The sequence below is a fragment of the Catharus ustulatus genome, chromosome 20, assembly GCF_009819885.2.
Source record: "Catharus ustulatus isolate bCatUst1 chromosome 20, bCatUst1.pri.v2, whole genome shotgun sequence".
In the NCBI taxonomy this organism is placed as follows: domain Eukaryota; kingdom Metazoa; phylum Chordata; class Aves; order Passeriformes; family Turdidae; genus Catharus; species Catharus ustulatus.
Genome location: NC_046240.1, coordinates 6,318,106 through 6,340,804, shown reverse-complemented (window position 1 = coordinate 6,340,804; position 22,699 = coordinate 6,318,106). Strand labels below are relative to the sequence as shown.

Sequence of the window (22,699 nt, the reverse complement as noted above, 5' to 3'; positions counted from 1 at the left end):
CTCACCCACACCTCAGCAGGTGAGCCTGGGTGGGATCAGCTGGGATGCAAATCAACGATTTCCTTGCAGGTAAGGTTTCTCCTTTTTCAGAGGAAAATGGGAAGGGAGGGGCTGATTGATGGCGTCCCTCTACTGACATCCCAATCCCAGCCCTGATTCCTCAGTCTGTCCTGAGATGGGCTGGAAGGAAGAGCGGGGAGATGGTGAAGGCATCCATCAGAGTGGAGGGAACGTTTCCATGACTTACAAATCTACCTTCAAGCTTGGAAAGGGCAGACTGGGACATGTTTGCAAATATTTGGCATTCACCAGCAAACTATGATTGCTTACTCATTCAGAAGGGGGGGAAAAAGGGACATAAAAGCAACAGACACAGACAGAGCTCAAGTAGGTCTGCAAAGAGGATTCCCTAGGTTTAAGCTCTGTCAGTGGGGCCACTTTCCCTCTATAGAGAATGACATGATTTCCACCTGCTATGTCACGTTCAGAATAATGATTTCCACCTGGTATGTCACGTTCAGATGTTGTGTGCCCAGGGTTTTGTGAAGATTAATTATGTTTATGCCATATAGTGGAGTTTAACAGTTATCTGTGGATTTCCAGGGAGAGAGGTTATTTCCTAAGGCATCGTCTTGGGCTCTGCTCAGTCCAGTAAATAACTTGACAACTCCCTTGGCTCCACTCCTTGGGCATTTCTTTAAGTGCAGCCTTGGAGCACACTGTTCTTAAATCAAAGCATAAAAATAACCAAACCAGTATCAAGTGAATTGTAGCAGCTGGAGGAATGGAGGTAATAAACAAAGTTAAAGCAGCCTGATAACAATATCCTGTTACCAAAGAAGAATAAGCATTACTCTCTAATGGTGAAACACAAAACCTTTCTAGTGAGAAGGCATTGATTTTCCAAGAAAGGAAGGGGAGAACAACCCGGAGATGCGATGCAGCATGTGTGGGCACCACGAGGGTATAAGGATGACAACACTGAGCAAGTATCTCATCTCCAAAAGCTCAGGCTGCCTGACCTTTAGCAGTGCTCAGGATTGTGTGTCTGTTTAGGATGTCATTAAACAAGGCAGGCTCCCTCCAGCAGAGCAGTCATTTGAGTGGGTTTGGAGAGTGAGATTCCAGACCAGCTACTCAACGGGCTTGGAAAAGTCACATGCCAGAAATAACCCAACACAAAAAACGAGTTTTGGATAATAGCTCTTTACCCCTTGTTCAGCTTGGTTTCCATGGCATGCCCAGTGCAAATCCCAGTGCTTGGGGTGCTGGAGAACTGAGGGTGGGATAGGAACATCCAAAAGGCAAATTTAGATTGACTGGAATAGTCCTGGGATCTTGGTATTTGGATTTTGTGTGATCACTGTCAGCTCAGTGTGAGAGGGAGGGAGGGAGGGATGGGAGGGAGCTGCTGGTGCTCAGCCCAAGGTTTAGTGCTCTAAAGCCAGGGGTGGTGCTATGAGCATGTCTCCAGCAGCTCTGGGTGGCATTTGAAAGCCACTCTACAGAGCAGAATAATGAGTGTGAAGAATTGTAGGGGAGCTTAAAGACTGACGTTAATTACCCACTAATTTTCTAGCTGTGATCCATGAAACACTTGTTGCTGATCCCCAGACAGATGGCTAGTCACATAGGACGGGCTTCTCCTCTTTATTTCCATCTGCTATATTTCATTAAGACAGCTAAAAATAAAAATATCCCTAATGTTATTTTTCCATGCAAGTTACTGCTACAGCGACTTGATGCGACTGCGAATAGAAGAGTTTCCAAGAGACAAGATTTTCTTAATTAATTTGTGATCTGTGGCATGAAAAGTAACTGCAAATCCCTACATGAGATTCATCATGAGCACTACACTTACTTCTAAGAGCTATTTATCTAGAATAGTCATTTCAAAACATTTTTTTTTTCTGGTTTAAGAAGAGAAAAGAGGCTGCTGTCTCTTCTGAGTAGAAAAAATTGCCATTTTTAGTCTCTAACCAGTTGTAGATGGTGCCTACGAAATGGAGATGTAATCAAGGAGATCCTCCAGGCATGAAATCCTCTTTCCCTCTGTGTAGTAGGATAGCTCCAGAAACAGCTTTTCTGCACAGCTCTGAGCCTCTTGTCAGCCAGCACAGTGCCCAAAACCCCCCTTAGGGGGAATGCGTTTTTGGGAGGTTGGTTGGTTCTGTCTTTCACGGATTTTTTGGCTGTAGCTGAAGTGTCTTTGTGAGTGGAGAAGCTGGGTTCTTGCACACGCAGCTCTAACAATTTATGAGTATCATTCCTGATGTATTGAGGTGTTTCCCTGGGAAGTTATGGCCCCTTCCACCCAGATGACAATTTACAGTAATTTCACGAATACAAGCCGCAGGAAGAAGACTAAAATTTTGGTGGAAACCCGGAAATGCGGCCAATATTCCGGTGCGGCTAATCTATGGACAAAAATGTGATATCTGCCGTTACCTAGTATCATGCTGGTCCAGTCCCGAGCCAAAACAGTCTGAAATCCATGGTTTCCCGTTGTTCCGACGATGAACCAATCAGAGAACAGCTTATTGCCTGCCTGTGGATGGCGGCGTTACTGAGGGGCGGGGGTTGTTATCGGGGTGAGTTACCTCGGCAGTTCGATAAAAGTGTGTGATATTTCTCTGTACTTTTTAAAGTGTTTTCAGTCTTGTGCGGCTACGGGGCTGGCTGGGCTCGCAGGGAGAGGGCTGGGGGAGCCTCTCTCCCCTCAGGGAGAGGGGTACAACGGCCGCTCCCCCCGCCCGGCTGCGAGGGCTAAAACGGCCGCTCCCCCCGCGGGCTGCGAGGGCTAAAACGGCCGCTCCCCCCGCCCGGCTGCGAGGGCTAAAACGGCCGCTCCCCCCGCCCGGCTGCGAGGGCTAAAACGGCCGCTCCCCCCGCGGGCTGCGAGGGCTAAAACGGCCGCTTCCCCCCACGGGCTGCGAGGGCTACAACGGCCGCTCCTGTGCCAGCACGGAGATGTGGCTCCGCTCGGAGCTCAGCTGCCTGCCCGCGCGGCTGAGCAGCTGTTTAAAGGCAACGCGGATCCATTGGGAATGCTCGCAAAATGACCACACTATTGTTCCTGTCTTTTTCGGCTTGTAAATAAAGGGTGTGTCTTTTTTCACTTGGAAACAATGTTTCCGAGGTCGGCAGTAAGCCAGTAAGCCCCGGCGATCCCGCGATTGTGTTACTAAATGACGACTTTGTGAAAGTTCGCTGCGAACTAAAGTGCGGCTAATATTCCGGGTGCGGCTTATCTATTAACAAAGGCAACAATGTTGCCAACACACCAGCAGTGCGGCTTATATTCCGTGCGGCTTGTATTCGTGAATTTACTGTACTTATTTTCTAAAAGGGACAAAAGCCTGAACCATTTATTTCTAGTCCTTCCATGCCTTTCCCACAATTTCTTTCAGAGGGACAGAAGCTCTCTGTATTTCATGATGAAGAAGTTTCAGTATGTTTTAGAACAAGGAACTGTGAGGTGGCCCCAAAGCCCCAAAGGAAGCACAAACAGAGAGAACAGGCAGTCCAGTCCAGCAGTAGAAGCTTGGTGTATTGAGGAGCTCCAGGGACTCAGCTAACACTTGGTCTCCAGAAGTTTGGATGAAATCTGGGGCTGGTATCTTAGACCTGGGTTATTTTTATTCTTGACTACACAAGCCATTGCCCCAGACCTCCTGAATGGTTACCACAGGTATTTGTGTGGGATGAAGAGCACTATAACTTCACCCTTTCAGAGTTTTCAAGGTCTGAAGCCAACGTGCTGGTTTGGAGCCCACAACCCAAATCACCACCCCTGCTCCATCTCAGTGACACTGCCCACAGCTCAGGATCTTTGTTCTCACCCCTTCTTCATTAGCCTGGAAAAGCAGGCAATCTCCCCACCCTCCTGGCAACATTCCCACGAGGAAATTCCTCCTCCCAAGCCACAGCCACAGAGCCAGTCACACAGCCCTTCCTCCTGCTGCATTTTCCCCGTGTGCTGGGGCTCTGCTCACCCAGCCCATCATCCCAGGAGAACCTTTGGCTCCATTTGTGTGCCTGCTCTTTCTCCTCCAAGAGCAGCTATTTGAGTTCCACCCTAAGAGCACACTGACTTAGGCCCCAGTTTAGGAAAGAATTTTATCACATGCTCAAGTGTGGTTGACTTAGCCCTTCAATCTATTTTTAGCTTATCAGAGCAGGGGTGGGCAGAGCCCTGGTCCTCTTAGGCACACCAGGTCCTGGGAGCTCAGCTGTGCATGAGCAAAGAGCAACGTGCCTGAAGGTGAGCAGGAGCTCAGATAAGCCTGGCTGCTGAGCTGGCCTCCCTCCAGCCACGGTGCCATGGCTTTTAAAGCCTAATTATCTGCACAGCACAACGCAGATGTGTCAGCCCCATGGTGGTGACACACTGCAGATTGTTGGGTGCTCCCACCCCAACTCGCCACCTCTGCGTGGTCATTAAACTCTGGGCAGCCTGTGGCTGGCTCAGCTTTGCTGGGATGTTGGGAATCCTGAATAAGGACTTAATATTTGGTATCTTCAGAGCAGAGAATGCGGTTAAAGTAGGCAAAACCCAGTGATCACCTTCAGTTCAGACAAAAAGTAATCCAGTAGTACTGCAGTCAGTATTTTATTCTGCTTAAACCACAGTGAGGCTGGACACAGGAGCACCTCACTTTCCTGTTCATCAGAACAGAATGAGGCTTAATGACAATGGCTAAAGGAACAGAAAGACACCATGGGTATCACTGAGCCACTGAGGACATTCACCTTCACAGTCTGACACTTAATTCAGCTCACATAAAAATTCCAGTGGTGAAGGGTGGAGAAAATTGAATGCTGAATGAAGACTTTTGTTTTCCTGAACAGAGCTGAAATGAAGAAGAAGGTGGGTGGTGAAGATCAGATTTCTCCCATAGGTCAGGAGTTCAGTGCATCATAGGATTTCATGTCATGGGGCTGCTCTCCTCCTCACTGCAGCCAGCCAGGACTCTGCACATCACTGAGCTTTTACTCTGGGCTTCCTCCATAAGATATATGCTGTGGTCAGAGTACTTACTAGATAATTTTAAGTGTATTTTGAAGAGTGAATCATTACCTTTGAATTCTACAACACAGCAGAAGATAAAATTAGTTGCTGGCTTGCTTTCATATAAAATATAAAAACAAATGCTTCACTGGATTGTTGGTACAGCAAGTTTATTTTGTACAAATTTACTACAAATATTAATCTACAAGCCTCTGGTAGCTGTGGTCTTGGATTCAAAGGTATCTGGAGTCTTGCAGGGACAGAGGAACCAAAACTCTGTGAAATGTGGCCTGACCCCAGGTGGAGGGAGTGAGGGAAGGAGCTGATCTGGGTTTGTTCAGCAGGGGACAGGGGGATCTGAGCCAGCAGCACTCCTCACACAGGTCCTGAGTGATCCCACTTCATAACTGCATGAATTATTTATGCATCTTGGGGAGAGAAACTATAGCCACATCTCAAGCTGAAAAAAAGAACCAAAAAACCAACCCCCAAAGCCACAACAGCTTAGCACTTAGCTGATGGCTGACTTTCTGAATAATTTAAGTTCAACAGGGATATCCATGGTAGACTGGCATGACCTCCCATGGACATCTGCTCATCTGCAGAATAAAACGAGACTGAGGGAGGGTGTGAGCTCTCTGGCAAGCCAAATCACAATATTAAATTATGACAGAGGAACACAAGCTCTTATGCAATAAAATTGTGGGGCAGTGGCTGAGAATCCAGTTGGGGAATCTCCCCTTCATCCAGCAGCTGATGAAGGCTGAACTACAGTCCTGACCCAGCTCTGCATGGTGCAGAGCACCTTGCAGCTCCCCTCTGCCCTGGGAAACCTCTGCCCCACTGCTGATGAACCCTCAAGGAGGTTTCACCCTCCCTAAACCCAGGACAGCATCTGCGACCTGCAGTGCGTTCTCTCCTTACTAATTCATCTCCCAAACATTTTCACACTGAAAAAAAGGCTTCTGCAGGTTTCAGCACATTCTGGTTTGCCATGTGAGGAAGGACTTTTCCCGTGTGAGGCTTTTGCTGGTGCTGTAGGACAGCCCTGGTGCAGGGAGAGCAGTGCCAAGGGCAGCAGGGCTGCACAGAAGACACGTCTGTGTTCCTCGGATGCCACGAATTTCTCTGAAAGCCAAGAAACCTGAAACTGCAGAGGCAACTCAGACTTCCTCCTGCCATGGAGTCGAGGCAGGCTAATTTTAGTCACCGTGCACTATGCAAATCATCATTCTGGAGCTGAGTTTATTTTTTAAAGTGCTGACTGCCAAACTTGCTGCAGGGCACAGGCTCTTCTTATGGGTCTTAAAGAGGTTTGAAACCAGCTCTTCATTTCAGATGGAGGGGTGGCCCAGGGGGCCCTGTGAGGAAAGCAAACTTCCAACAGGAAAGGTCTAGGTGACTAGTTTAGATGATACACTGATTTTTTAGCTGGCCAGAATTAGCTGTAGGTGGGATTTTCTGAATCTATTTTTGATCCCATATATAATTTTTCTTAATTCCCCTCATGAGCTCACCCCAGGGACCTGCAGGAGATGCTGGGAGTGCTGGTATCTGCATCACACTCAGGCTCTGCACAGAAAGGGAGCAGATCACTCCTGGGTTTGAGATTTACCCTCAAATATTTGGTACATTCACAGAGTTCACTTTTAAGTGGGATTGATCTGACTTCCTAGGGAAGAAGTAGCTCTTTAAAACGTTGCTATTAGACTGTGATTCATGGCACCCATTGGAAAGGCAGAGGCAGGCATGGGGAGCACGAAGCAGCAAGGCAGGGCACCCTTCCAGGAAACCCAGGCTTCATCATGGACAGCAAATTGTTACATTTCTCCTCAATATTAAAAAGATTTAGCATGCAGACTTTCATCTGATAACTTTCACAATGTCTCTATCACAAGTCATGCTATGGCTGAATTGTTCTTTATGTTTGAATGAAACAATTCTCCATTATTTCTTATCAACTTATCAAGGAGACCTTCAGGAGTTCTCCTTTCTCAGCTTTGAGAGTAACCACTTCCAGGTTTGAGGTCTTACCCACAACCTTCAAGGCATTCATGGATCCAAAAAGGATCTGAGTGCAGAAGGGCACTTGGAATCCTGAACTCAAAATTACGTGGGAGAGCAAAAGCAGGAGCTGTGAAACTGTGGAACTGTGGAACTTCTGTTTTCTGCAGCTGATCTTCATCCAAGGGCTTGGGATGTGGGGCTCCAGCCCGGTGAGTGGTCCAAGGAGAATTTCTCCTTGGAATTTGCTCTGGGTTTTAGGCAGGACTAAAAGGAAAAAAAATGTGCATGGAAAAACCTAATTTAGATACAGAAGTTGTGAAACACCCAGCTGCATTTAGGACATGGGAAGGGGCTACACTGGATTCCTCTGGAGCTGCAGCGTTGTGCATTTATTTCCATTTAGATGCTGATTTTGCAGGAGTTCAGCAATGCTCAAAGACACCACCAGGATTAAAACAAATAACTGCAGGGCTGTGTGTACACCACGTAGCAGCTCCCCAGCCATTGGAAGGGTGGGACTGAGGAAAAATAAATTTTCCATTATAAAAGCCTGAACAATCCAGTTCCTTTGGGGACACTCAAGGAGCTGCTGGGTGCTGAGTGTTGGTGGCTCTGTGCAGAGCCTGGGCTGCCATCACAAGGCCATGCAGAAGGAAATAATTCACATCTTCCCAAAAATGTATATTCCATGGTAGTGGAGCCAAGCCCCAAATCCAAGAGCACTAAAGAGCCTGTGCTGAGATGAATGGTGTGCCTGTGCTGGTTGTTCCACAGGGATGAGCAGACCCCTCCCCTCCCAGCAGGGCTGTGCTCTGCTTTTGGACATTTTCTGTGTCATTTCATCGCCCCTCAGCTTCATATTAAATCTGACCTTTCCACTGCACTTGACTGGGGAAGGTAATCACCTGCTTTGCTTTCTTCAGGGTCATACATCATTGAGTGTGACAGGTAGATAAGTGTACCTGGAAAATATGGTTGCATGTGAGACTAGGCAGGAAAAAATATCTGTGGGTAGGTCAGGATCCACTTGAAGACCTGCCAGACCTGCCTGAGTGCAAATATATTTTTCAAGCTGGATGTTTAACTCTTACTGGCTCCTGTGAAAACTCAACAGTTGCAGAAAATCTTTTGCTTTGAACAGTGGAGAGAGACTCCAGTCTCCACTTGCACAGCCCTGAGTGAGCACCAGGAAAGATGGTTCTGTGATTGATGGTGCTGCAAAGAGTTGGGGAGTTAGGAAGGAGGAAAAGGAATGTTTTAAGTCTCATGCAGTGGCTAGAGATGGATCTAAACACACCATGGTCTGGAACTGAGGCTGACTTGCACAAAATACACATCACCCAAAAGGAGTTAAATACCTAAGTGCATCCTCAAGCATCAGGGGAATATTCCCTGGGGATAACAATAACCTCACACAAACAGCTCTGTTTGTGCATTCTTACAGAAATTCAGAGATCTCTTCTAATTAGTGCAACTACAAAAGATTTTCATCTCGTGTAGATTTGATTTGTTGTACACTGAAGATAAAACCAACTCGATACAGAAGCATCATCCAACAAAAACAAAGGCAGTTTAGCTAAAATTGGTTTGAAAATACTCATTAATTAGGCTGAGGTAAATTTGTATATATGTGGGCTTGCTAACACTCCTTCCCCCCTCTTCCTACCTAAATGGGACTAATTATTTCTCTAATTATGATGTAATTATGCAGCCTTGGGACCATTGATTACAGATGCACTCCTTGTCTTCTGTTTTGCATGAATCCAAGCAGAAGAGAGGGATGCTCCTCTGGGATGTGCTGCTGCTCCTTTTGGCTGCAGCCTTGACCTTAAGAAAGAGGAACAGAAAAAAATTGAGTAAGCTGAGCTGTTTATAGCTGAACTAATTATTTTGATGTGCTATGACAGCAGGGTCATAATCTGTTTTCTCTTCACTCAATTAATGGCAATGGAAGGAGCTTTCAATACCCTGTAACAGTGTTTGTTGGCTGCAATACAAAGCTTTTCTGAGTGTCTCAAGATGTAGGAATTTGAAACACAGGAACAGGGAGCACAAGGTGTGTTGTGTTTCTGGCTGACATGAGCAGCACTGAGGAGCTAAAGGGGGGTGCTGCTGAGAAAGAAAAAATCCACAGTTGGGAGGGAAGGTGGCAGACAGCAAATCTGTGTGAAATTCTACAGGACAAAGCTCAAGGGGCTTCTCATAAAGTGCTTGGGGCACACCATGGAGTTGGAAATACAAAACTTTGCTATTCCCAAGTGGGGAAACTGAGGCAGAGTGCTTAACTTGGCAGAGGTTTCCAGGCAAGGTAATGGCCAGGGAGGGACAATCTTGGTGCATGGTCCCAGAATACATTCAGAGAAAGTGAACTCACACTGTTTTTCCCTGTCCCTTTCCTGACACTGTGCTGCTCCTGTGCACAAGTTCTGTGAGGTGTGACCTGCTGGGCTGCAAATAGGCAGGGAAAAGGTGGAGGGGACACAGGGAGATGTCTTGGCTGAATTTTTTTCTTGCTCATTATTGAAGATTTCAGCAAAAAAATCCTCCCCCTGAGCACTGTGATGTGTTTTCTAGGTCTCTGAGGAAGTTGTTAATAAAAGCTGTTGCTGCTCTCTGTTTTTTGAGCAGGACAGGATAGACTTTTCCTTGTTTTAAGTTTTTGAATGAAAAAAAACCCCAAACATGGAGTGCTTCATTATATTTAACCAAGACAGAATTTGCAATCCTAAATTTTTGCGAGTTATTTCTGGTAGAAAAGCACTGTTGAACCTCAGGTCCTCCTCCCCCTCCATGGTTTATAAAATAGCTTTTCTTCCCTGCTCCTCTGCACACTCTGGGTGTTCCACAGCTTGTCCCTCTCTGTGACCACAAACCTCCTGCCAGGGGTTTGCTGTGCTTCCAAGGCTTGCTTCACCACGGCAAGAGAGGAGGGAAAATATCCACTCTGTCCTCTTGTGCAGCTTTGGTCGGGTCCCTGAAATCTGTGCACTTCTCAGATTGCTCTTGGTGACCTTTAAGGCTCCCAGAAAGCAGGTGCTGTTTGTGAACCTTTCTGTGAGTGTTGCTTTGTTTCCCTTTGATTTATCCTTCTCAAACTCACAGGTCAGGCAGTTGCAGGTACAGTGCAATATTCATGAGAGGCTGATTTATGCAAGGCTGTGCAGCAGGATTACAGGGCACTGTATGTTATATGCAGCTTTAATTGCTTTTTATGACCAAAGGACACAGCCAGAGTTTCTCAAATACGGAATTTATGAGAGCCTCGTTCATGCAGGGTTTAAAGGGCCCCTGTCTCTGTGCCCTGCTCAGATGGGGAGATCTGGGGAGATGGGGGAGCAGCCTGTGCAGGGAACAAAACTGCATCAAAAACACGCAGGGCAGTCAGCTGGACACTGCAGAGCCCAGGCACTTCTCTGAGTTACAGAAAAACAAATTCTGTGAAATACCTGAGTCAAAAACCTTTCAGGAAGGCATTTTCTGTGCAGTTCAGTGCCACAGGTTAACTTCAGGGCTTCTAAAAGCTGTGACAGTGCAAACCAAGTAACAGAGGGTATTTGTGTTAAGTAGAGACATTTGCTCCCCTCCTGTCCTGTGCACCCACAGACACTTTGCTCCTCTTCTGGCTTAATTTTGCATTTCATATCTTACCTGCAAGTCCTTTCCTCTGAGAAGAGCCTCTCTGCTCACATGAGGAGCAGGGTTTGTGTGTGCCCAGTAGCTCACCAGGCATTGTTATTCACCTGGAATTCACATTGGAGATTATCAAACAGCCTGGCATAAAGGTTCAAGATGTTAAAAGCAATAACATGGCCCAGGAAGGGAAGGTGCATGTCTGCTGTGGTGAATTACCCATCCCTGCCTTGCCTGGAGTGTTACACATCACATTACATGTGCTTGCATGCCACAGGGCTATTTTGGGGAGCAAGATGATTCTTTGGGAAGTCACTGAGGTTTTTGTAGTTTGGAATTGTTGGTACCTTCAGCAACCTGTCAGTGGGCTCCTGATGGGAGATGCCCCTGGCAGCCTCTGAGTCCCTGGGGGAGGATGAAGGGGACCTGTTCCAGCCTTCACAAGCCCAGGGCAGTCATTTCCAAGCCTGGTGTCTCACAACAAGGCTTTTCCTTTTCACGGTGCTCCAGCCTGGTCAGTGCACGGCGCTGGCAGCGAGCTCCCAATCCTCCTCTGAGCCCAGCCTGGACAACTGCAAAAATCCCATCTTCAGCTTCTATTTCTGCAGAAGGAGAGCTTTTCTTTCCATCCTCCCTGCCTGCCATGCCATCCAGGAAAACAAAAAGGCACTGCTAACATCTGCTCTTTTCTCCTCCCACGCACAGGCTCTTTCTCGGCTCCCCATTAAACCCTTCCCACGCAGGCGTAGGCAGCTCCTTCGTGTACATCTTGGAGTACAATTTTTTCCCCCCCCTCCCATCTCTTGGGAGCAACATTTGCAAGAAGTGCCTGGTGAGGGTTTATTTTTGTTCTTTGCTGAGAGTTTTCGGTTGGCAGTGCTCTGGTTCTCCGAGTGCAGCTCCTCCTGGCTCTGGAGCCAGCCTGGGTGCTCTGCAGACACTGTGGGGGTGGGAAGGGATGCTCAGGGGATGGGGAACCTTCCCACTGCTGAGCTGTGCTCAGGTGCATTTGCTTCTACCAAGAGGGGTTACTAAGGAAACAAGGAGATGAATTTCTGGGAAAAACACACAGACGTTCCCATTGAGCAATGAGCAATAGCCACGTCCTTCAGCTTGGATGTTTGGGGTCTGTTCTTTGGCCCCCTGAAATTTTAAGTGTCTGATTTTTGAACCTGCCTTCACTCTCTTGTCCCTGGCTTGTTGCAGGGTGCTGAGCCTCCACCATGAAACACATAAGCTCTGAGTCACTTCTGCTTCTGGCAAAGGGAACGGGAGAATCCATCTGGGCTCGTTCCATCCTGGAGAACTTGCCATGTTTTGCAATCTGCACTTGCTTTTGTTGTTTTCTTTTTTTTTTTTTTTTTTTTTTGTTTCTCCTCCAATCAGAGTGGGCTGGCTTCTCCTGAAGCTGGCGTGGCTTTTTGTTACAACAGGAAAAAAAACCCCATCAAAATAAATTTTGCTGGGAATCTGAGAGATTCGAAGCTGAACAAAGGTGCTGCTGTGCAGGGAGCTCTACAGAAGATGTTTGGCTCTTTCCCACAGCCCCATTCAATCTCCAATTGTTGCCAATTATCAGGTTATGTGTACCTTGCATTGTTCCTGAGGCTTTGATGGAGGAGAAGGTTCTGTAGGAAATTGCCTGAAGGGTAAAAGCAGAGGCAGAGGGACTGGAAGAGTTTGGACTCGCTGTTCTGGTCTCCTCTGCACAGCTCAGGGGATGTGAGGCTGGGTTGTGATGCTGGGCCTTGGATTGTGCAGGACTGGAGAGCAGAAACTGCAACTCCACCAAGATGTGCCAGTCAATGGAATGAGTGATTTACTGCAGCAGAAATAGCAATTATCCTTGGAAATGAAACAAGGTGATTAATTGCATCACAAGCTGCAATCTCAAGAGCACCTACTTCATAACATCAGAACAGGAACGGTTTTAGATCTAGTGTTACTCTAGAAGGGGGGAAATACATTTTTCAAGTCAAGCAATCAGATGCAAACACTGAAAACAGTTCAGAAAATGCTGTAAAAGGAACATGAATAGGAGTGACATCATTAAAAAGAACATTTCAGAAGGATTTATAACACCCAAGTGAAGTTCTCCAGTATAGAAGCAAAGAAGAATAATTATTTGTTTTTAAATTTTAATTGTGTTCCCTGAATAGTGTGTTTAGTTTGGGGGGACGTGACACAATGGTGTATTCTCCCACCAGTCAGAAAGTATAATTCAAGTTATCACAATGAACACTTGCTCATTAAAAATAAAAGTAATCTAAACTTGCAGACCTGATGGGTTTTGCAGTGTGATTAACTTGGTGGCTTCCAAAGTGTTTAACTCAAACAAAGGGAAAGTTCAAAGAGTATGGTTCAGTTTATCTTACCATATAATTTTATTTTCCTGTGAACACAGAAAATTACAAGTGACAGTCTAGGTGGTTTTGATAGATTTACAATGCCATTGGATTGCACTGAGGCCACACTGAAGACATATTCCTTTTAGGCTTTGCTATCAAAAAATTGAAAATGCCAGTTTGTTGGAAATTAATTCCAGAAGAAAGGAAGGGAGTTGTTCTTCCCCATGAGCTATTCCTGCTAAGCCTGGTGTGCAAATGGCAGTGGGCATGGGGAGAAAGTGCAGAGTCTTGCAGCAACAGATTTATTTTGCAGCAGGGAAGGGAAGTGTGGAATTTGTTTTATCTGCATGGGAGGGTCTGCATTGTAACCAGTGACAAATCTGTCTTGTCCAGCTCTGATGGTTTCTGGAGATAGCAAAGGTGTGCATGAAGCAGATCAGCTTCTTCTAGAGGGATCAGTGCTTTTCCTATGGGAAATAACAGATTTTACTGTTAATAACTGAAATGACTGCTTTTACTGTTCATAACAGAAATAACTGCTCCATCCAACCAGATCCTCAGGCTGATCCAGAGCTGAAATCCATGAGAAGTCCCCACAGCAGCTGCAGCTTTGCTCACTCTTGAGAGGAATAAAGTGCTTCACACACTTACCCAAGGGGCTGCACCACTTCAGGGCTCCATTTCAAACAGAGAATTCTCAAATTCTCAGAGGAGAATTCCCAAGGCGGGTCCCTGGGGAATGGGATGATGTTGCCCCTCCTGGGAAATCCAGAGGTGGCCATGGTGCATTGACAGCTGAGTTTGTCCTCACTGTGGTTTTGGGACAGTGCTGGTACCAAGGACAACAGGGAAAACAAAGGAATTTTTTTGATTGGAAGTTTCAGAACTTGTTTCAGGATCCTATATATTGACTTTTGGAAACATTTTAAAATTACCTGAAATGCAGCTGAACACTATTTCCAGCAGTCACAGTTCAACCTGGGATATCACTATTTTGCACTTTTTAATAATGATGCAAAATCTCTAAAGTGAGGGTTACACTGAATAGTGGTTTGGATTAAATTATTTTGTCTGCTTTTTGTAATATTATTAATATTATGGTGCTGTTTTTAAACCAGAACAGTTGATCCAGCAAGCATGGTCACAGCTTCCAATTTAGTAGATCTTTCATTATCTACCAGGGAAGGGGAAAAAAGGGACAATATTTTCCTAAATATTTCTGCCTGACACTTGATCTCTGGGCAGGCATTGCTGAGCTGAGCTCGCTGCTTTGGCACCAGCACAAACCCCTCTGGACTAGCAGATCTCGTGGGGTCACAGGGTGGTCAGGAAGAGCCAATGGTGGAAATATTTTTGGGATGAGCTGGGATTCCCTCTGAGATCCCAAATAGCACAGGCAGCGTTGCTATTTAAAACGAATTTGACATTGCAGAGCACAACCCCATTCAGCCCCCCCACAGCTACATTTAATTCCTACCTAAATTTCTACCTACCATTCCACTTCTACCCAAACTTTGCTGGTTTGTATTAAGACATCTGAGAATGTGCAAACCCCTTTATCAAACCTTTCCCATGAACCCCCTCCTTTTTCCATGAAAAGCCTCCTGGCACACCACCCCAAGGCACTGAGGCCAAACCCAGCTGAGCTGTGGTCAGCTGGGATGGAAGCCCAAACCCCCAGGGATGCCAGTCTGGGACAGAGGTGTGACTGTGATAAGGCTGGATTTGCACAGAACTGGTTTGGCAGGGCTGAGCCATGAAGGTCAGGGAGAAAGGGGACGTGGGGTTATTTGTACATGGGGTGCTGGTGGCTGAGAGCAGCAGTGTGTGGTCAGGGATGGATGGAACCCTCAGCACCCAGGGACACACACACAGCCTGTCTGCTGTCAGCAGGTTTTCTCTCCAAAATAACCCCCTTGGGGCTGGGCTGAAGGGCGAATGTGTGAGGCTGAATCTGCCACCACTGGTGGCATGAGCTGGGGGCAAAATCCAGAATTCAGGTCCCTGCAGCTGCAGCACCTCTCATCTATGTGCAAATGCTGAACTGGCACAAGGCAAAGTTTCTTTTTTTAAAGCCCAGTCCTGGTTTGTGCAGTTTAATGATTTCCTTAGATATCTTTTTATTTATTTCCACTCTCTAAAGGCTCCTGGCTCTTTAACATTTTTTAATGGTATTTTCTGAGTGTGTTCTCAAATTAAATGTTGCTGAAAGCTGCCTTGCTTAAGAGGATGGGGGTTTGCAGAGAACTTGGGCCTGATTCAGCAAAAGCACTTGATTATCTTCAGTTTAATTTTACAAAGTAGTTAAGCACATGCCTACAGCAAGGTATGTCCTTAAGTCCACCTCTGCTGAGCTAAGTGTTTAAACACGTGCTTTGCTTTAACCCAGAGACAAGGGAGTTGGAGCATTTGCTTAAATATTCCTCAAACCTGGAACCTGAGCAGTTCTGGCAGATGATTACCCTCCTGCTTTTCTAGCACTGGTGGATCTGTCACACTGCTAAAAACACTGAAAAAAACTAAACACCTTATACTGTGCTATTTCTGGTCAAAGCAGGAGCAGCTCCTCCCCAGTTTGGGGCTGGAGGGACTTTAGTTAGGGCAGGGGAGGGGGTGATGCTCTGGAGGGAGTGAAGCTTTGTGCTGTGCTGCTGTCTTGCTCTATATTTGGATGTTGTTGTACAGGCACAGTGCAGGTCCCTGCCTGAAGCCTGTGGGTGTTGCTGAAATACAGATAATAAATGGCTGGTGTGATTTGACAGAAGTCACTTTGCTGTACATCCCAGGGCTGCTGCCTTTCCTGGATGTGCTGGCTGTGGTGGGAGTTCTCCAGCTCCCTCCTGCTCTGAGCCTTCAAGTGTGTTGTTGTATTTAAGACTGGACCTCACTGAAGGGAAAGCTCAGGCTGGAGATGTTCAGGGTTGGGTTTGGCACTTTGTCAAAATAGTCAGCAGGGCTGGTCTGAGGCTGAGTTTAGCAGGTTGGGATCAGCAGGGCTTCCCCAGGATCACCTGTTTGGTTCGTGTGCTGAGTTCCTCTGAAACCTGGGAGATTGACAGCCCTGTGATTCTCAAATCAAATTATCCTGGAAAGCAGAAAGGCTCCTTGGCTGAGCCAGAACACAGTATTTCTGGGATTCAGCAGCTGCCTTAAATCACAGCTTTCCTAATCCAAATTTGGAAGAAGTGCCATTCAGATTTTTGCCCCAGTGGTTCACTGTGATGCCACAAACACAGGAGCAGTGGCCAGAAGGGGAGGCCCCATCCTGAGTGCTGCTGCCTGCTCCATGTGAGCAGGCACACATCAGCTGTGGGTAAATAAAGACTTTCATTCTGTGTTCAAAATAAAAAATATCTTTAAGAACAGTGAGCCCAGCACCAGTCCCAGGTGCTCTCCCACTGCTCTCTCCAGTGTGACAGGTGAGCACTGGGGGTGCTGCCTCCCTTCCTGCACTCAGGAACCAAAGGGATGATGAAACACAACTGTTACAGCAGCACTTTGGGTTCATTTGCTGGTGATTTGGATAAAAGTTTCATTTTCCAACATAAGGAGCCTCCTCTTTCCCACTCATAAAACTAAAGGTTGAACACGTAGTTCCAGCACCAGGGGAAGGACTGGGAAGAAGATAAATGGATAAAAAAACTGGTGTCAGTTTTCAGATGGGGATGATCCAAGCACTGAAGGAAAGATCAGATCAATTCCCAGCTGTCCAGCCGAAGCTCATCCTTTGGATGGGACAAAGCAAAAATCTGGATCCAAAGAGCTCTTGATGTGGCTCCCCTCTTGCTTGTCTGGTCCCCCTCTGTATGCCTTGCAAAGCTCTGTCAGTACAGACTCTGCTTCCTTCCCTCAAGGCATAGGGGAGATTGAACAAGTCCTCCCTTTTTTTTTCATATTTCAGAATATATTCCTTCCCTGCAAAGCTCTTGACTATTCCTATCTTCTTTAAAAGTCTTTAAAAAAAAAAAAAAGAAGAAAAAAAAAGTTGTTTGTGGTGCTAATGGTATGGAATGAGCTAAAGCTTTATGCCATTTTTAGCACTTTTGGAACAGAGAGAATTGGAGGATCTGAAAATATATGCTTAATCGCCCCCAGGAAAGACTGCCATAATATTTTGGGTTGCATAAGCAAACTAAATTGGATATCTGGAATCTATTCAAGACCTTTTGATCAGAGAGCTTTGCAAGTGCAGAAAAGTAAAAACACAGACAGATGGGGATTAGAGTTGAGCATCAGGAGAATAATTTCCTCTTTTAATTTCAGTTCTGCCAACATATAAAAAGCATTAACAATCCAGTTACGTAACGTGCGTCAGAGCCTGGCTGGACAGGGCAGGAATTCTCCCTGTAATTAAGTCATTACCCAGCCCACGTTTGCTCCATGGAGGTGGGAGTCTCTCTGCACCTCCCTGCCCCCCCTCCCTCCAAAAATCTGGGCAAATGTCCTGGCCAAAATTAGAAGCAGTTATCGAGGCTAATAGGAGCTGCAGGGGGTTCAGGGAAAATTGAAGCCTGCTCTGAGATACTGCTGGGCTCACAAAATCCAATTGACAATCACTTGCAAACCCCAATCCACTCTATTTCTATCTTTGTCACTAAATCAGCTTCAGTGGGAGAAGAGAGATCAGGCTGAAGAGCAAGAGGAGATATTTTTGCTGATTGTTTGATGTTGGGAACAATAGTGCATAATATGCTTGTTGTTCTAATAGTGGGGTCTTTGAGAGAAGGAGATACAGCATCCAAAGACTGGAAAGAGTCCTGCAAATTTGAGGCTGCAAAGGCTGGCAGATTTGACTAGATTTCTGTTCTTGCCTGTTTTTCTCTATTTGGGGTATATTTTTGCACACAGTGGTTGCTGCAGAGTGATGCAAAAAAGCACTAAGAGGATGGTCTAAATAGAACCACTTATATTTCAGGATCAACTCACTGGACACGGCTTTTGGACAGATTTTGAAGAGTGTCTGATTTTCCTGAACATCCATATTAAGAATTATTTGCCTAGTGAGGTCAGCTCCCTAGACTGCTCATGTCTGCAGCCTGAAGATAAAAGTCACTCCTTCCAGGTAGTTGATTTTTGATTTTTTTTTTTTTTTTGAGAATTTCTGCATGCAGATTTAGCTGCAGTTACTTTTGCTTGCCTTCACTCTTGTTACACTGAACTTGGAGGGGAGTAGGTGTGAGATTTCATGGACTGGGTCTGTTTTTCTTAATTTCAATTAATATGGCATATAGGAAGAGATCTGTATTTTTGGCATTGCTTTATGGTGCTGTGCATGAGCTCAGAGGAGTCTCCAGGCAGTGTCTGCAGGAGTAGAGCTTCCCCTCTGACCCTAAGAAATCCCAAACTGGCCAAGACAAATCCCTGTCCCTGCCCATGGCAGGGGTTTGGAAGCTGATGGTCTTCCAGGTCCCTTCCAATCCAAACCCCTCAGTGTTTCCAGGAGCTGCCCTGGGGTTTGTAGATGCACACCATCACTTCTCACACTGAATTGCTGAGCAAGTGTGAGCCCAGCCATTAATCAGACCTGGGCACTGTGATTATTTCTGGACCACAAGAAGACCACAACAAGAAATCATGTGTGAGCCACAATAAATAAAAATAAAAATAAGAGAGAAGCATTAAAAAATTAGTTGTACACACGACTGGCACATAATTTCATTTCAAATGGGTTATACTGTAGGTGCAGATGAGATCATAGCTGCTATTTAAGGAGGAAACCTCTACTTACATAAATGTCTGATTATGCAACTGTCATGGAAACCACAGATGACAAAGATGTATTAGATTAGCTTGTCCATTCCCTTGGAGCACAGGATTGTTCCTTGTGGTTTATTTTTCACTCCAGATTTTAAGAACTGATTTGTGGCTACTGGGTGCTGAACTTCAGAAGAAATGATTTATAGCCTGAGCTAAGCTGTCCCTTTTCTAGAGATGATTTTCTTTGGAAACTCAGGAATAGAAATGCTTAAAGTCACTGGTTGATCCAAGGATCCTCACACCAGTGTCTAGTTCATCCTTGTATGCTTGGAACACTGTGGATTTCATTCCTTAAAATACAGACCAGAGTCTTAGAGACTTTACTATCCTGCCTGATCTTTCTTTAGTTTTCATCCCCTGACTCTGTTGTCTTTCTAAATAATACTCCATTTTCTTGGTTTTGCACTCTCCAGTGTGTCCCTTGTGGTTGCTGCTTAGCCAAGCTATACAAATTTAGCTGCTCTTAATCTTTGCTCATAGGTCAGTCTTTTGAGCCACATTCATTTTTGCTGCTGCACAGGGAAATCGGCAGAGATTAGTATTTTAATCTTCTTTCCCTGTTTAAAGAAACCCCAGGACACACATTGAATGGTTTTCCTCTGACTTGAAATTAAAATGTTTTAAAGTAAGTGTGTTTATATCTCTTTTTTAATTTTCACCTCTAGTTCCTCTCAGTCATTGATTTGGCTGCTCTCCTGCCTTAGAAATGATGCTTTTTGGAACAAATTGAACTTCAGTTTGGTTTCTTATCATAAACAGAGTGACATTATGTCATGAGCTATATGTTTTAGTCTCAGCCATGTTCATTCAGCAGAATTAACCTGAACTGGTTTTAAACCAAACCCTCTGGGTTGTCCAGCCCCACCAGACATGAGATTTGGGAGGATGCATAGCAAGACAAAGGCAAAGACAAAAAGATTAATGCTAAATACCAGTGATATTTAGCCTCATTTTTATCTACTGGTCCCTCTTTGATGGTGTTTTCTGCTCACTCACCATGTGTTTGGTTGCTGTTCTTTTCCTTAAATGTGGTCTCCTGGTTCTCTCTTAATCCCAATGGTTGCTGAACTCAACTCCTGCTCCCCTCATGTCCAATTCAGAAAATGATAAACAATTATAATGAGTATTTCTTGTTCTTAAGACCTACTGAGGGCCATGCTTAAAGAGTTTAAAGCAGTAAATGATTTTTATGTGTAGCAGGACTTCAGCTAGGATCACAGGGCAAATTAAATTCAGGCTGTGTCAGATCCCAGGAAAGAAGCAGGCTGGAGAGTTGGGCCCTCTCCTCTGGCACAGGGTTCCAGAACCAACCTGTACCTGACCCCTAACCATGGATGGTGACAGAGAAGCTGCTGCAGGACACAGGGAGAAGCTGACACCCAATTTTGGATTTGCATGAATCCAAAATACAAAACATCTCTCTCTGAACCATTGCATCAGGCTGGCAAGGTAAGTCTGGTCTCTCTGGAGCAATCTGAAAAACCCTCAGTGTGGTTCTCAGTGCAGCCCTGCCCAGCAGTGACCCACCCCACCTTCCCTATCTCCAGGGCTGCTTTAGCCAGCGCTGTCAGTGGGACTGAACTGTTCCATTATCTGGTGCCTTTGCAATGTGGGAAAGTGTTCAGAAGGGACCACTCTCTAAATCAAAGGAGTGACTCAGTCTCTAGGGCCAATTCAGTCACTGGTTTTTATTTATTAATTTTTTAATTTATTTTTTCCTGAGGCAGCTGATACAGAGAGCAATTACTGTGGTGATTTTTCTGTGCTGTTGGTCTCGATTGAGTGTGCCGTGGAGGGACCTGTGATTATTTCACACCAAACCTCACTGCATGGCAGTGCTTCCCAGCTTTACTGAACTGAGACAGATCTGACCCTAGAGATGAAAATCTGAATTGTAATGTCTCACCCTGGATATCCTTCCATTAGGGAGAAGACAGTGAAGCACGGTGCTTGTGGGATGATTTAGAAGACAAAAGCACTCCAACTACTCATTTTAAATCACAGCAATTGGACTATGCACAGCCAAGCCAACTGGTTTTGGAGCAGGTCAGATGAGTTCCAACCTCCTCTTTATCAACAGGAACCTGCTTTGTTGCACTTCTTAAAAGAACAAGTTACCCAAGGGAGAACTTGCTGGGTCCCCCTCCCCATTTTTCTGCAGCAGATGCCCAAGTTGCTGCCATCCTGCATCCCATAAACACATTTCTGCAAGAATGATCCCTGAATTTCATCTAAGAGCCTCTGAGAGCCTTCTAAATAATTTCAGCATGAGCTAGCCTTAGGAAGTTAAAATCAAAGGCACAAGGAGCAGCATATTTAATAAGATGGAAATGGCAAAATGAGAACCACATTGAAGGATTTGGGACTTTTCTCCCTGTATGGATTCCAAAAGGGGTCATGGGTTTGCAGTGCTCTGGCAAGCAGAGAGATGCTGTGCATTCAGCACAGGCAGTAATTACATCTCCTCTTTCTAAATTATCAGGAAACATCTATATTGTTCATGTGGGTCTGGATTATGCTCCGAGAATAGAATGTTCCCTGCATAAAGAGCACGGCTGGAGTAGATCAGTGAGGATGCACTCAGAAACATCAATTAAAGGTAATACAATTCTTTAGTGTGGCATCAGGGAGGGAGCAGAGTTTGAAATTCTGATCTTCCCAACCCTGCCTTCCTCTCTAGGAAAGCGACAAAGCAGAACTACTCAGAAATTCATAAGGTTTAAAAATAAAATACTTGTCTCCTCTCATTCTCATCTTTACTCAGATTTCTACTCGGTGCTGGTTCCCAGCATAGTAGATGAGTGTAATGTTTTTCTTCAGATCTCAAAGTTCTGTTGGGTTAAGGAGTTGTCTTTCTGGAAGTGTCACGAGTTGAGTACCTTGGGTTTGAGTTACCTGCTTTGGGACACCTGAAATCTGATTGCCTGAAGTGCCAGGAGCCATCAGTGATCCAGTGGAAGTCGAGAAAATCAGGTTCCGGGCTCCTTCAGAGCAGCACCTGGAAATTCAGATTTTCAAAGTTAACAGTGATGTCTGAATACAAAATAACAGCAAAACTCTGATAAATCTAGACTGTTTTACCTGTCAGTATGTGACACCTGGAGCTCATCTGCAGAGGGGTGAGTAATGTGGTCACCTTCGGACACCATTAGTAAGGGACACGTACGTAAATATTGTCACCACATCCTTCACTGGTCCCAGATATTTCCTGTTATTGAGGCAAATGAGAAATTAATGTGAATTGTCCTTCAGCCTATTAGTTCTGCACGCCCTTTGCAGGCATTAATTCAAATCCAAAATCTGAGCCTGGGTTTGAGCCTCCCCTGTTCTCCACGCGCTTCATGCGCAGGTTCCTGCTCAGGCACATTTGTTACCTACGTGACACTCATTCATCATCAGGATTGCAACTGTGAGGGGTGGAAAATTTTCTTCTCGCTACTCGGAAGGAAAAAGGACCTTACAAAGAATTTATAAGCTTCTTCAGCTGAGTTAATTATTCAGGAAAGGGTTTTTTTCACTGCAAGGAGCACTGGCGAGCAGATTCCATTCATAGCTCAAATGCCAAGCGACTTTAGCACCTTTGGTTTTAGTGGCTTATTTTATTAATATTAAGGTGTTGGAGCAGGGGGGTTAGTGTTTTGGGTCCTTTTTTTTTTTTCCTTTAATGCTTTTTCCCCTTGGGCAGAAGGCTGCTCCCTTTTCGTCACAGCCTGGATAATGAATTGCAGTGTACAAAGCCAGTCATACAATACGCAGCAGTGGCAGCGAGGAGCAAGAATCTTTGGGAAGGGTTTCCATAGAAACATTGACGTCCTCCTGGTGAACAGGACACTGAGTTCCTTCAATGGGAGGTATGGGGTTTTAAAGGAGCAGTGAGGTGGCTGGAAGCCAAGGCAGCACAGCTATGACTCTGCATCTCCCAGCAGAATAGGGGGTTGGAGCTGGT

At 45.6% G+C, this 22,699-nt stretch overlaps 1 long non-coding RNA gene across 4 annotated transcripts; it reads right to left on the bottom strand.

Annotated features, from left to right (window-relative positions):
* Positions 1–13,008: 13,008 nt before the first annotated feature.
* Positions 13,009–22,396, bottom strand: LOC117005367. Of its 4 annotated transcripts, none has more exons than XR_004419815.1 (4): positions 22,215–22,396; positions 21,835–21,961; positions 21,649–21,751; positions 13,009–13,463 (listed from the first exon to the last, which is right to left on the bottom strand). It is a non-coding gene; the product is annotated as an uncharacterized LOC117005367 (long non-coding RNA). The 4 variants fall into 4 exon arrangements; XR_004419813.1 differs by having other exon boundaries at positions 22,132–22,221; XR_004419814.1 differs by lacking the exon at positions 22,215–22,396 and adding an exon at positions 22,128–22,199.
* Between the last annotated feature and the right edge of the window lie 303 nt (positions 22,397–22,699).